General features: G+C 36.4%; 1 protein-coding gene across 1 annotated transcript in view; it reads right to left on the bottom strand.

Moving 5' to 3' along the window:
• LOC134691346 (uncharacterized) overlaps positions 1-14,732 on the bottom strand; it is a 193,419-nt gene that overhangs the window by 103,347 nt on the left and 75,340 nt on the right. The window lies entirely within an intron of this gene.

A 14,732-nucleotide genomic window follows, 5' to 3' on the forward strand; every position in this document is an offset into this window, starting at 1 on the left:
TAAAGAAAAATATAATATACAACTCGTTTCAGGTGTTGTTTCTCCGGACAATCTGAAGTCGGATGAGTTTTTTTTCTCGCACGGAACCAATCACGTTCAGTTTTGAATCCGGTTCCTTACCTGGAAGAAGAACAGGTTGTCGTTGCAGTGGCGGACCCAGGCCTGAGGAGACGTCTAGAGAGTACAATCTCTTCTTTACCTGGAAGAAGAAGAGGTTGTCGTCGCAGTGGCGGACCCAGGCCTGAGGAGACGTCTAGAGCGTACAATCTCTCCTTTACCTGGAAGAACAAGAGGTTGTAGTTGCAGTGGCGGACCCAGGCCTGAGTAGACGTCTAGAGCGTACAATCTCTCCCTTACCTGGAAGAAGAAGAGGTTGCCGTTGCTGTGGCGGACCCAGGCCTGAGGAGACGTCTAGAGCGTACAATCTCTCCCTTACCTAGAAGAAGAAGAGGTTTCCGTTGCAGTGGCGGACCCAGGCCTGAGGAGACGTCTAGAGCGTAAAATCTCTCCCTTACCTGGAAAAAAAAGAGGTTGTAGTTGCAGTGGCGGACCCAGGCCTGAGGAGACGTCTAGAGCGTAAAATCTCTCCCTTACCTGGAAAAAAAAGAGGTTGTAGTCGCAGTGGCGGACCCAGGCCTGAGGAGACGTCTAGAGCGTACAATCTCTCCTTTACCTGGAAGAACAAGAGGTTGTAGTTGCAGTGGCGGACCCAGGCCTGAGGAGACGTCTAGAGCGTACAATCTCTCCCTTACCTGGAAGAAGAAGAGGTTGAGTTGCAGTGGCGGGCCCAGGCCTGAGGAGACGTATAGAGCGTACAATCTCTCCCTTACCTGGAAGAAGAAGAGGTTGTAGTTGCAGTGGCGGACCCAGGCCTGAGGAGACGTATAGAGCGTACAATCTCTCCCTTACCTGGAAGAAGAAGAGGTTGCCTTTGCAGTGGCGGACCCAGGCCTGAGGAGACGTCTAGAGCGTACAATCTCTCCCTTACCTGGAAGAAGAAGAGGTTGTAGTTGCAGTGGCGGACCCAGGCCTGAGGAGACGTCTAGAGCGTACAATCTCTACCTTACCTGGAAGAAGAAGAGGTTGCCGTTGCAGTGGCGGACCCAGGCCTGAGGAGACGTCTAGAGCGTACAATCTCTCCCCTTTTGATCGAAAAAAAAAATCTCATGCTAATCACGATTTATGAGGGTCGGGATGGGGAGGGGGGTTCGAATATTCTATAAACATTTAATTTTCACCCCTTTTTTTTCTCTCTAAAAAATTTCCCTTATCATTGCTTCATTTTTTAAGGGCATTATTCTTTGATCATTTATCCCCATCCAAACCCTCATTTATATGATGTTTAGGGTTACATGCACAGGAAATAAATCAATAATCTGGGGTTATTATATATTTCGGCACCCATAAAAAAAATCAAATCGGCATCTGGTTAAATCGGCATCTAGTCAAATCGGCACCTATTTAAAGTCAATTCGGCACCGAATTATATTTGATGTAAACTATATAAACTTCAAAAATGTATAAATGATCTTTCTATTTCTAATTATTCTTAGGGTTTTCTCAACATTCTATGACGTTTAACCGGCATGCGACAGAAGTGTGCTACGTTGTGAATGAAAGAGCATGGTCGCAAGCAAAGTCTGAGAGGAAGATTCGAAAGAAAATTTTAGATTTTAGTCGTCATCACCACACCACAACTCATTCCTTAGTGCAAAAACATTTACACATTGTATATGTAGGACTCTAAAGTGCGATGGTACTCTAAAGTGCGATGGTCACGCTAAAGTGCGATGGTCTACGCTAAAGTACGACGGTGTCTCACGCTAAAGTGCGATGTTTGTTTGTTCGCTAAAGTACGATGGTATGGCACGCTAAAGCGCGATGGAACAAAAGAGAAAGGTTCAAGGGCACTAATGTCAAAAACAAGTCTTTTTGCAAAATCTAGTTTGCAATGATTTAACATATAATGCGATAGGCTTTTACTTTACCGGTAGTCTTATGTGACTGTTTCTAAATTTAGAAGACTGACCTAGTAATCATTGCTAAGAAGGTTATTTAGGTGTCACAAAATACTATATTTCATTTAAATTATTTTTTAACAATTCGGGCGTATTGGATTGGTTGTTGGTTGCTTAACGTCCAGTGACAAATATTTAATGCATGTTCAGGACGAGGGGCGTATTAAATAATTGGTGTAGCTTGCCGTTTACGCAGCCTATTAATGTGAACATCCCCTTGTCAGTTGCAAATACAAAATTCGGTCATTGTCGGAATAAATTAAATTTATTTGTACAAGCTTTGATTTAAATACGACAGAAGGGGGTTGTTGTTCGAGCTTTCCACTTTTTCGTAGCGAGTGTTATGTTTTAATACAATATACACACTGAAGTTTTAATGGACAAGTTATGATTTACGCTTGAAAACGTGTACCTTTATTTTACCGACGTTTATACTCTGCAATAAAATCGACAATATTTTAACGTAAACCAAGGATTTGTATAAACGAAAACATTAATATGCATCTGTTTGCTTCCATTATTTATTTCATCTTCCAGCATGTTCATTTTTAGTTTGTATAAACGACTGTTAACGTCATAATCCAACTACGTTTTGTACGTCTATATTTTCCCGGACCATCGCACTTCAGCGTATGGAAGCATCGTACTTTAGCATAGACCATCGCACTTTAGCGTGACCATCGTACTTTAGCGTCCCCATCGCACTTTAGAGTCCTACAAAACTCATCCAATAATTATTCCCGAAAAAGTGTTAAACTACGAAGTTTTTCAAATAACATTTTTCACATTGACCGTCAACCATTCCGCCATCTTTGCTTGCTGAAAAAACCCTCAACAAAACTCAACAAATATTCCTTCAACTTCAATATACAACCAATTTTGTGAACAACAATTGTACATCTACTATTATATAAACATTTATTCCAAATCTCGCTATCCGAGGAAATACGGAGATTCATTCATCATCATTCATCATTCTTACCTTTTAACATTTGCATATTTATTTTAACCTGTCGTATATATTTTACGTTTAGCCGTGTGCTTAAACCGTAATTAATTTTTAGTGACAAAAACATTTTATCAACATATAATTTTTAATATCCAGCTGAAATCAATGTCCGAGAGAAAATTAGAAAAATATCTGAAACGGAAATTACCCGAGATAACCTCTGAAAAATCAAGTACTCCAATTCTTATCTCCGATAGTAAAGGAAATTATTAAAAAACTCATACTGAAACTGAAATTGACCACGAAATCAGATGGTACTGTGAACGGGGTAGATCCACTATCGCAGGATATTCTTGGCTTGAATCTAATATTCAACGTCTTACTGATCGTTTGGATAGCATTCATGTATATGTCTGGCTAGGCACTTGTGACCTTACATCATACAAGCGTCCTTTCATCTCGTTAGCTTTACCAACTGATAATATCCTGCAATCTATTTTTGACACTTATGATAAATTTATCACGCTTCTCGCCAAATACCCGAACTCGCATTTAACTTTTCTGGAAATTCCAATATATTCTATTGTAGAATGGAATAAATATCAAAAGCATCAACAACCATCTTCTTTCAATCCTCAAGACGAAATACTTATAGCTCAATTGCTACATTAAAGAACTGAACACTCAACTTGCTACAAATCCTTCGCCTATGTTCTCAGTAGATATTTCTCATAATCAGTCTAAAAATTCAAAATCAAAGAAGCATCTTACAAGACATAACTACAACTTTACTCTGTACAAAGACGGCATCCATCCCAGCACTAGTCTGGCAAAAGTCTGGCTTAGAAAAATATCAAATCTGATCATCAAAGACTGTTGGCAACCTTAAAATTAAACTAACAATTATATACTTGATTGGCTCATTCCTACATCTTTAAATATGGCTATGATTTCAACATTACCAAAATCAAAATCTACAGGCTTGCTAAAAGGGTTACATCAATTAAGCAACTCCAAAGATTCAAAATTAGACAATATATCTACTAGAAGTAAAAACTACTCTCTCAATCGCTCCAAAGCCTTGGACATAAAACAGGAAACATGTCAAAAACAACATATTCAATATGAAATGAAACCTGGCAAAAACTTCGTAATTAAATTCTCCACAGCAGCTTTTGAGGCTACAAAAAACTGCTTATTATCACATTTCACTTCTGAAAACTTCAACAACAATTTGGCAGTGAAAGAGCAGAAAAATCTTGACTCAACTCACATTACTGTAGATCACTCTTACAGAATCTACAACCGTAAAAATAACGGACAAATTGGCTCGCAACTAAAATATGTAGTTAATGTATACAATAAAACTAGCCTGATCAACGTCAATGGCAGTAGAGTTGAATTATTCGTAAATGGCATTTTCAAAGATCTCTGTGCTTACCTATCCAAACATTTTGATTCTTTTGACATTTTAAATAATGAAATAGCCAACTACCTGGAGGATATAAAAGCTAATTATAAAGATAAAGATAGAAATTTGGGAAACTCTGCCTCATCCATTCTGAAAGGGAAGTCGAGGCAACCAACAGTGGGAACATCCACGACGTGTCGCCTTGCACTGTCCCCTTCATCATCTCCACAAGTCCTGGACATTTCTTCTGGCTCATCAAAATCTACTCCGTTAGAATCATCCATATCCAAACCTTTAACCGAAATTTGCCCTATGTGTTCAGAGTTTGTTGTTGAGGAAGGTATAGCATGTGACAAATGTAACTTTTGGCTTCACTTCGAATGCACAGGCATAAACAAAGATAAAACAAACTTAAATAGCATCCAGGGGGAGGATTTTATCTGCATGCTCTGTAACAATCATCTGTTATATGAAGACCGAAACACAAATGAGACTCTATGTCAAGTGACTCAAGACAATGAGGATATACACTCTGATTCTATATTATCAAATGTAAGCATAATTGACCCATCTTCTAATACTCATAAACAGTTGATTTCAAACTCTCCAGCAATAGACTCTTCTAATGATGCTAAGGGGGAGTTGGGTCACCCAACAGTGGGATCATCCACGACGAGCTGTCCTGACTTCCCCTTGGCAACAGCTTCGGACACTAGTGGTTCACAGAATGAAAACCAGGTGAACATTCCAATTAATGCTGAGGTAATTAAACATAAAACAACAAAAAGAGCTTATACCTACATACACTGGATCTGCAAAAAACAATTGTGTGCCTCCAAGAACACTTTGAGAGCCGTGGTGTAGTGGTTAGTGCATCGGACTACTAACACAAAGGTTCCTGGTTCGATTCCCGTTTGGGATGAAAATTTCAGGAACTCAATTTTCGGCTCTCCCTTGACACCATTTGCAAGTATGGTCTTGAGGAAACGATGATAGTCCGTCGGACGGGGACGATAAATGGCTGACCCGTGTTAAGAGAGAGCCACATCTCTTGCACGTTAAAGACACCCTTGTAGATTTCGAAAAAGAGTAGGCTAATGCCGCTACAAGGCAGCACTCGCACACGCAAAGTGGAAGGGGATTAATATAAGTTGCAAAACTTGTTTCCCAATCCACTATAAATAAATATGTTTAAACTAAGAACACTTTCTCTGGGAATTTCAAAAACAAACTATGTCAAAGTTAATACCATCTCTGGATAATTTTACTAGATGTCTAGATACTACGAAATTAATCAGCTCAAAAATGTAGTGAATAGCCTGTCTTTAAATTCCTCAAACCTTGACGTTCATAGTCAAAATGAAAGTCAACATAACCAAAGTTCGTGTTGCCAACAAAAGATTAGAGATGAACTAATGGAGCAACGAATCAGAATGCTCGAAAATCAAATGGTTCAAAATATGTGCATCAATACAGCTCTTACAACACAGCTTGCAATGCAAACAAGATCAGCTTACCCCATGTCGGTACATCCTCCAAATATGCACTGCGGTGCACCACCATTTAACCATTTCCAACATCCAGCTTCAACATCTAGCCACATACCGCTGCACCCTATCCCATCTTTTCAAGCCTACAATCATCATCAATTTGTTCATCAATTTCAACCACCAGCTTATAACGACCCAAATGCGCCTCATCTAAACAACATCCATATGGCTTATCCATCAACTAACCATATGGACACTAGGGGACTACATGATCGGGTACAACACTCTCAACAATGCAACTATCCACAACAGGGGCCACCTATTGGTCCATTTCCGGTTTCACATGCTGATACTCAATCAAGACAATCTAGTGCTCATGTGAATAATTCCCAACAAAAATCTCATTCGCAATCTTCGCAAAGGAAGCCTTCTCATCTGCCAAACAATTCTCAGATAATGGATTCTCATTCTCAACACAAAAGGACTTTTCATCAAACTAACCAAGTTCAACATATTGCTCATCAAAAGTCTAGAAAACTATGTACAACTAAACAATTGCCTCTAAGGGATAGGATAGGGAAGTCAGGACAACCAATAGTGGGATTATCCACGACGTGTCGTCCTGCACTCCTCCCTACACCAAGTACACGAGAAGGGACATCTTTACAACTGCTCTCAGATTCCATAGACTTATACACAAATGCAAATCATGATGAAACAGTTTCTCACTCCTCTATAAACATTACCTCTCAGGATTCGCCAGTATCGCCAAGTTTGGATAATCAAACAAATTCTAATATCAATACTAAAGGGAATTCTGATCATCCTTTTCGTCAAACAGGCCTTTTCAAACATCCTCCAGATCAAAGAGTAATACTGAGGTCCACGAGACTATAAATATTCTTTCTTGTAATATTGAAGGTATCAAGTCAAATCATCAATACCTACATACACTGGATCTGCAAAATACAATTGTGTGCCTCCAAGAACACTTTCTCTGGGAATTTCAAAAACAAACTATGTCAAAGTTAATACCATCTCTGGATAATTTTACTAGATGTCACGATACTAGTGAACCTATTTCAAATTTTTAAGCGCCAAGAGGACAAGCTGGGGTCTCAATCTTGTGGCCCAAACAATGGTCAAGCAAAATTAAGAAACTTGAAGTGGGAAATGAACGAATCATTGCTATAACAATAGCAACAGAACCTATGCTCTGTATCATCAATGCATATATGCCTACAATAAATACTAACTCTGAAATCCAATATTCTGAATGTCTGGATATAATTTTCGACATCATTGAAAAACATCAATCCAAATATGTTATAATTCTGGCTGGCGATCTTAATGGCTCCCTTCTTCAGACAAGAACAAACATACATGATAAACTTTTGAAGGAATTTGTTCAGGAAGTTTCTCTTTTTCGACCAGATCTAGGCAATAAACCTACCTTCCTTCATCATGCTCACCATGGTTCGTCACAGATAGATTATATTCTTTCCAACAGGAATAATTTATCTAAAAAGTATTCCATTCTAGACAAATCCTATGCTAACACACCGGCACATTGTGCAGTCATTCTACAAACAAATATCAGCATACCTCTTCTTGTCCGCAATACAAATCAAAAGAAAACCATTAAAACGAAAGTTTTATGGGAGCAAAGGGATGAAGAGAAATACAGGGAAACAATCCCAAATGAGTTGCTTCAAAACTGAACATTGATAAACAAATAGATATTATCTCAAATTCGCTTCTTAATGCTCAACAACAATCCATTCCGTCAAAAATTACTCAGCTGAAAGGCCCTAAATGGAAAACTACCCCTGAAGTTACAGTCTTACTCAGGATGTGTAAAGTTATTTACAACAAATGGGCAGACTTAGGGAAACCAATTGGCCATCCATTATCTCTTGAACTAAAAATCCATAAAAAAAAGCTTCGTCAACGTCAGCGAATGGAACAAGCCATCGACAGAAATACCATCCATAATAAAATTATGAACACTTCTAGCTCACAAATGTTCCACAAACTCATCAGAAGAAATTTGGGTGATAATTCCCAATCTGCAATAAACTGTATAAAAACTGATGAAAATGAATATCTTTTTCTGACTGACCAAAGGAAAGCTTTCGCAAACTATTATGAAGATTTGAGTGCCCCTAAACCGGAACAATTTGATGATTTATATGTAAATTTATGCAAAATTCGTCAAAAAGAAATGTTGAAAACACTCGAAGACCAGGAAATACCGTCTGACTATTTTACATCAGCTGATATAATCAAAGCCATTGAAGAATTAAATATGAATAAAAGTCCTGATGAATCTGGATTATGTGCTGAACATTTCAAATTCTCCAAAAATGAAATAGCTCCTTATCTTACAAAACTTTTCAATAACATAATAGAAACTCTAAAGACTCCAGGCACTTTCAAGACTGGCATTCTCTTCCCCGTTTTAAAAAAGGACAAGGATCCCTCTGATGTCAACAGTTACCGTGGTATTACAGTAACCCCAGTCATGGGAAAAGTTTTCGAATACTGCATTCTACCTAAACTCAATCTGCAAAACATTACGGACTTACAATTTGGCTTCACTAAAGGCCTAAATCCTCTCATCTCTAGCTTCATTATATCGGAATCAAAATATGACCAAACAAGGAAAAACAATGAATTTTATATGGGTTTCTTGGATGTTAAATCAGCTTTTGATGTGGTACAGAATGACATTATCCTAAATAAATTATTAGACTTAAATATTCCTTCTTTCCTTTGGCTGGTAATTAAAGATCTATATTCTAATCTCTCAACAAAAGTGAAATGGCAAGGCGATCTTAGTGAAAAATTTTCGGTCCACCAAGGTGTACGACAAGGTGGGATTTTGTCTACTCATCTCCACAAAATATTTGTACAAGACCTACTTTTAGAACTAGAAAGAAACTCTCTAGGTTTAAATACTGGAAATATTTTTGTCGGTACTCCTACATGCGCTGATGATATGGCTTTTATTGAAACAAATAGAGACAATCTTCAAATTATGCTCAACGTTTCGGAAAGATATTCTAAACAACATCACTACAAAATTCATCCTACAAAAACAAAAATTGTTACATGTGGAAAGGTTACAAATGCTGACTGGACTCTATACGATACTCCGGTTACAATATCAAAAGAAGCAACTCATTTAGGTATAACTAGAAGTTGGAAAAAGGAAGGAGAAATAAATGTGGCCAATAGAATAAACCTCGCAAGACGAACTTTGTATGCATTAATTGGCTCTGGGGTGCATGGAACAAACGGCTTAGATCCAGTAACATCTTATAAAATCTACAACACATATGTTCTACCAAGACTCCTTTATGGTTTGGAAGGCATTCCTCTAAATAAGACTAATATATCACAGCTGGAATCTTTTCATAGAAAGAATTTAAGACATTTTCAATCTCTTCCTCAACGCACGGCTATAGCTGCAATATATCTTTTAATTGGTGGATTGCCAATAGAAGCTGAACTACACAAAAAGCAACTGTCTTTTCTACATAATCTACTGTCTTCAAATGTTCAAAGAGTTGATGATATCATCATCAGACAAATGTCGGTCAACTATGACAACCCAAACAGCTTCTTCTCAACAATTCGAGAAATCCTGTTAAAGTATGGACTGCCTCCAATTCATCTTCTCCAAGAAACTCTTCCCTCAAAATTGAAATGGAAATCTCTTGTAACGAAGCATCTGAACACATACTGGCAAAATACATTAAGGGACGACGCAGAATCTAAATCAACTCTAAAACATATGGATACTTAACATCTTCTTGTTGGCAAAAATCATCCAGTATGGACTATATTTGACAAGACAAAAGCCGAAGTTCGAAAAGCTATTATTAAAGCTAGAATAATTTCAGGAACCTTTATCCTGAATTCTGATCGAGCGAAATTTAATCAAGCACCTTCTTCAGTCTGCCAATTATGTAATCTTTCTGAGGAAAATATCTTTCATTTTCTCCTGGAGTGTCCAATTTTATCAAATATTAGAATTACATACTTTCAACCAATCAAGACCTATGTTACTCAACATATAACAGCTGAAGTCTGGCACAGTGTCTTTCAATCTAAATCAAGTATCATCAGGCTAATTATAGACTGTAGGCATTTCTCACAAACACTAAGAGACGACAAGATAATGAACATGATAGAAACCAAAACAAGGGAGATGTGTTATAAACTGTATATCAAACGCTTAAAGTTGCTTGAGGCAATGGATGGTTGACGGTCTGAAACAAACAGTTTTTATTCCGTATAAATTGTGTTTTAACGTTTATGAAAGACACTCGGTTTTTATGTGTAAATAGAAAAGTTTTTTTTTTTTTTTTACTGTGTATTATACTGGTGGATATTAACTTTTAAAATATATATAACATATATATATATTTTAATGTGTAAATAGTACTTTTACTTGGAGATAATCCTTGGTGTTCCTTATAAAGGAAGCTCATACGGAGAGAAGAAGAAGAAGGATAATTCAGACTGTTGTTTTGATTAGTTTTCTTTTTCAATTAATAAACTTTAAGAATTCACTAGACTAGTCAGGCTATACAAATCTTTGTTGATTGAAAAGTCAACCAAACCAATGTCTTGCTATATTATTAAAAGAGCTGCAACTCTCTCTCTCTATATATATATATATACAAGTAGTTATTGATGTTTTTTTCTTCACTGAAAAACTAAATAAAAAACAATGAAGCAGGGGCGGATCCAGCCATTTGAAAAAGGGGGGTCCCAACCCAGAGTAAAAAGGAGGGGGGTTTCCTACTATATGCTCCCATTCAAATGCATTGATCGGCCAAAAAAAGGGGGTTCCAACCCCCGGAACCCCCTACCCCCCCCCCCCCCACCCTTGGATCCGCCAAGGTGAAGCCATTACGCAAGATGTTGTTTAAGGTAGCACAATACAAAGATTTTTTTTACTTCCAATCACTAACCTTTGAAATGCTGTAACTTTCTTATAAATGCATAGAAAATAATAAAAGAGGTATATATAGATAGATAAAAGATAAATCTTTTAAATGAATACAATATTTTTATTATGCAATCATTATGTAATCAATTATTATGTAATTAGTGGCAAAATCTAGGTAAGTTCACTTGAATGAATTTAGCTCTATCATCTCTTTAACTATACTAAAAAATTTAACGGAATCCTAATCAACACATCATGGGCTTCAAAAGGGTGTCTCAGATTGTCTCTATGGTGCTCCATTCTCTCATAAATCTCTAATTAGTGTAATCATCATAACCACATAAAAGAAGATAATGTTCAATTAGGTGTAATATTTGTTCTATACATTCTATCTGAAATCTGAGACACCCTTTTGTAGATAATGGCCATAGGAACAACATATAATAAAACCAACCCTCTAGGGATACCTATGCAGAAGCTAATTTCATTTGAACGTGGAAATTTGGTGAAAAATATTTTAGACACAGTTAACATTATAATTGGTTACATAATTGTTGCATAATACTAACATTGCATTTATTTGAAAGAGTAATCTGTTAGCTATCCAAAACTACCACTTTTATAAATGTTCAAGCATTATTAAGAAAGTTACAGCATTTTAAAACTTGGAAGTTGTAGTTATAAAATCTTTGTATTGTGCTACCTTATTTAATCATGAGAAAGTTAGAAGTAGTGATAGGGAAAACCATGAGCCCTTTTCATTAGTATCACTTATTATCGAAAAATTATACGCAATTCTAAGGTCGCTTTGCAGGAAAGTTTAAACAGCATTAAACCAACAATCATACAGCATGCTAAACTGGATGAAACATGCATAAAAAATAATTTTACTCCTTTAATACACTCACATTAATTAGACCGAAAAAATGGCATACAAAACCCCCCCGAAAATGTAAATTCGTCAATATTTTGGCACAACCCCTTCTTTATTTTAATCGTTTTGCTTAGAATATTGCAAAAAAATATATATTAATTGATATTAAATATATATTAGACATATTTAACATGGGTGCCAAAATTACTACATCAGGTGCCGATTTAACATGTTTAACCAGGTGCCAATTTGACTAGGTGCCGATTTGACTATACTGGGTGCAGATTTGACCAGGTGCCGATTTAACCAAGTGCCGATTTGACTAGAATTCAATTATCTGTGACTGGTTCACCTGACTGGATCAGTTTTAAATGTTACAAGAACACACCCGCGAAATCGCGGGCATATACGGCTTGTGAACTGTTTTTGGATGACTTTTTGTAAAAGATATTTTGTACGGAGAATTTCATTACTTGAAAGGTATCATAAGCCCTCTCCCTTTTTCCAAAGTCCGATATTTGTTTCTTTTATGTTTAATTCAATTATGTTCGTGTTTCTGGCCTCAGGCTACAATTATTCTTCTCCTTTGCTACAATGCATCTTTTGGTAAAAGTCAAATTAAATTAAAATTTTACGCCGCTTCAAACATGAAAAAAAAGTAATTGCTTATATATAGACCATTATTAGTCTAATAAAATATGCTTCTAGAACAATCCATCAGTGCTTTCTTATTAAATGCCAATGGTAGGATATGCATCTTGTATAAATGACTAAGACCGACTTCGGCTAATTTGAAGGGTGGTCGGAGGGGTCCTCAGGTTCCGAAATCCCGGGCTTAAAAACATGAAATCCCGAGATGCAGAATTTAAAGAAAGTCATAACCCGAAATCCCGAAATCGAAAAATATATTCCCGGATCAATCCCCAAATCCCGAGCTTTAAACACCCGATTCCGACGTTCCGACAAAGGTCCTGCCTCTCTCTAATCTTTACCTTACTTTCATTTTGTGCCAAATCACTACTTCCACTTTCAACAATAATTGTTTATGCCCCTCCTATTTATCTGTGCAGCGTTCGACTCGTTCCTTCGTTCGTCCGTCCGTCCGTCTGTCCCGCTTCAGGTTCAAGTTTTTGGTCGAGGTAGATTTTGATAAAGTTGAAGTCCAATCAACTCGAAACTTAGTAATAATATAATGCCGATGTGGCATCCGTGTACTATAGACACATTCTTGTTTCAACATGTTTTACTTATTTTAATAAAAAGATGCAACTGGTTTGACCCCTTAAATAGTAAACATTTCAAAGAAAACAGTAGACAGAATACAGAAAGTCTCTATATATTAAAGTAGAATAATCGTAGTTTACATTTAGATAAACGCGAAAAATAATTGTCCTCTCTAAGGAGGTATAATAGTTGTGGTTCTTGCGATGTAAACACCATGATTTAGAGAATGCTTTCACTACTGGACGAAAAAACAACTGTCCATACTAGTAACAGTCGTTCGAAGACTAATAATGTTTGTTAAAGTTGTAACAGTTGTTAAATTTCACTGCTGCAGTTATTTTGTAACTGTCCCAACTTTAAAATTGTTTGTCTTTAACATAAATCGACTGCCACAACGCAAGGAATAACTGTCACAGTCAATAAAGGACTGATACAACTATTTCAAAGTTGTAACAGTTGATTTACAACTGTCCCAACTCAACAGTCATGAATAAACTGATTAAACGCCTAAAGGGTTGTTACAGTCGTAATAAAACTGATGCAACCATTTGAAAGTTGTAACAGTTATGTAGTAACTGTCCCAACACGGAAAACGTTGAAACAGTTTTAAACAAACTGTTTAAACGCTGAAAAGGTTGTAACAGTAAAAATATGATAGTTACAACCATTGTATAGTCATAGCTAATTTATAAGCGTAGCAACTTCCAAACATTGATCGTCATGTCGACTTAAAAGTCACGGATACAAAATGTCTGACAGTCAGCGATATAGGTTAAATTATTTGTAAAACAATTTTACCGTGTGAAATATAAGGTTGTGACAAAGAGAAACAACTATCACTCCCATTTAATACATTAATTGTAGATAGATATTGATTTAAAAAAAAATTAGTATTTTGAAATATTTGCCGCTGAACACATTTTTTGTATTCCTCGGTTATTTAGTGAATATGCTGAATTTATATAATTGTTTAACACTCCCTCGCCTCTAATATCTTCGAACAAATAAAATCGGAACCAGCACTAGATACGTGCCATTTCACTAGATAATAGATAACTACTAATAACAGATATAAATCGAAAAAGGTTACCCAATATATTCGTAACCAAATGTACATGTATCCTTAACTGTATTAACAGTTTACAATTTTTCAATATTATGTTATGCGGAAAAGAGGGGGGAAGCGCAGACTAAGGCAGTTGCCTCCCCTTTCCCGTTGAAGGGTTAAATGTGTTTCACAGCTTTACATGTCTGTTCTCACTATTCTTAACTACAAGAGTTTGGGGGACTGTCGTTCGCGTTCTTTCGAGGACTCCTGGTGAATAAAACAAAGATGTCTATATATGTTTATTTCGAGTCCAACCATACGAGTAAATTAATCAAATACATAAATATGAAATAAAGAGTTTGATTCTTAAAATGAAATTGAATTAACAATTATCAAAATACTTTATCAATTAATTAAAATAGTTTATCATGATATTAATGGTGACTTTAATAATACTTAAGATTTCTGTTATAAAATTATTACATTAAAACGTTGCAATGGTTACGTTTAATTTTTCACTAAACAAAATGTATAAGTTTACGAACCTGGGGCCGGTTTCACGAAGCTATCCTAAGACATTTCATAAGACATATCTTAGGACATGTCTTATGATCCTCTTATGACTATCCTAGGACATATCTCAGACCTCGTCTCGAAGCTGTCTTATGATCATCTTAGCTAAGACATCCTAAACCTGTCGCAAGTTCTTTAAATTTTCAAATATAAATATGATCTACAGGAAAAAATCATGTAAA

This window comes from Mytilus trossulus, chromosome 11 (assembly GCF_036588685.1).
Source record: "Mytilus trossulus isolate FHL-02 chromosome 11, PNRI_Mtr1.1.1.hap1, whole genome shotgun sequence".
Classification (NCBI taxonomy): Eukaryota; Metazoa; Mollusca; class Bivalvia; order Mytilida; family Mytilidae; genus Mytilus; species Mytilus trossulus.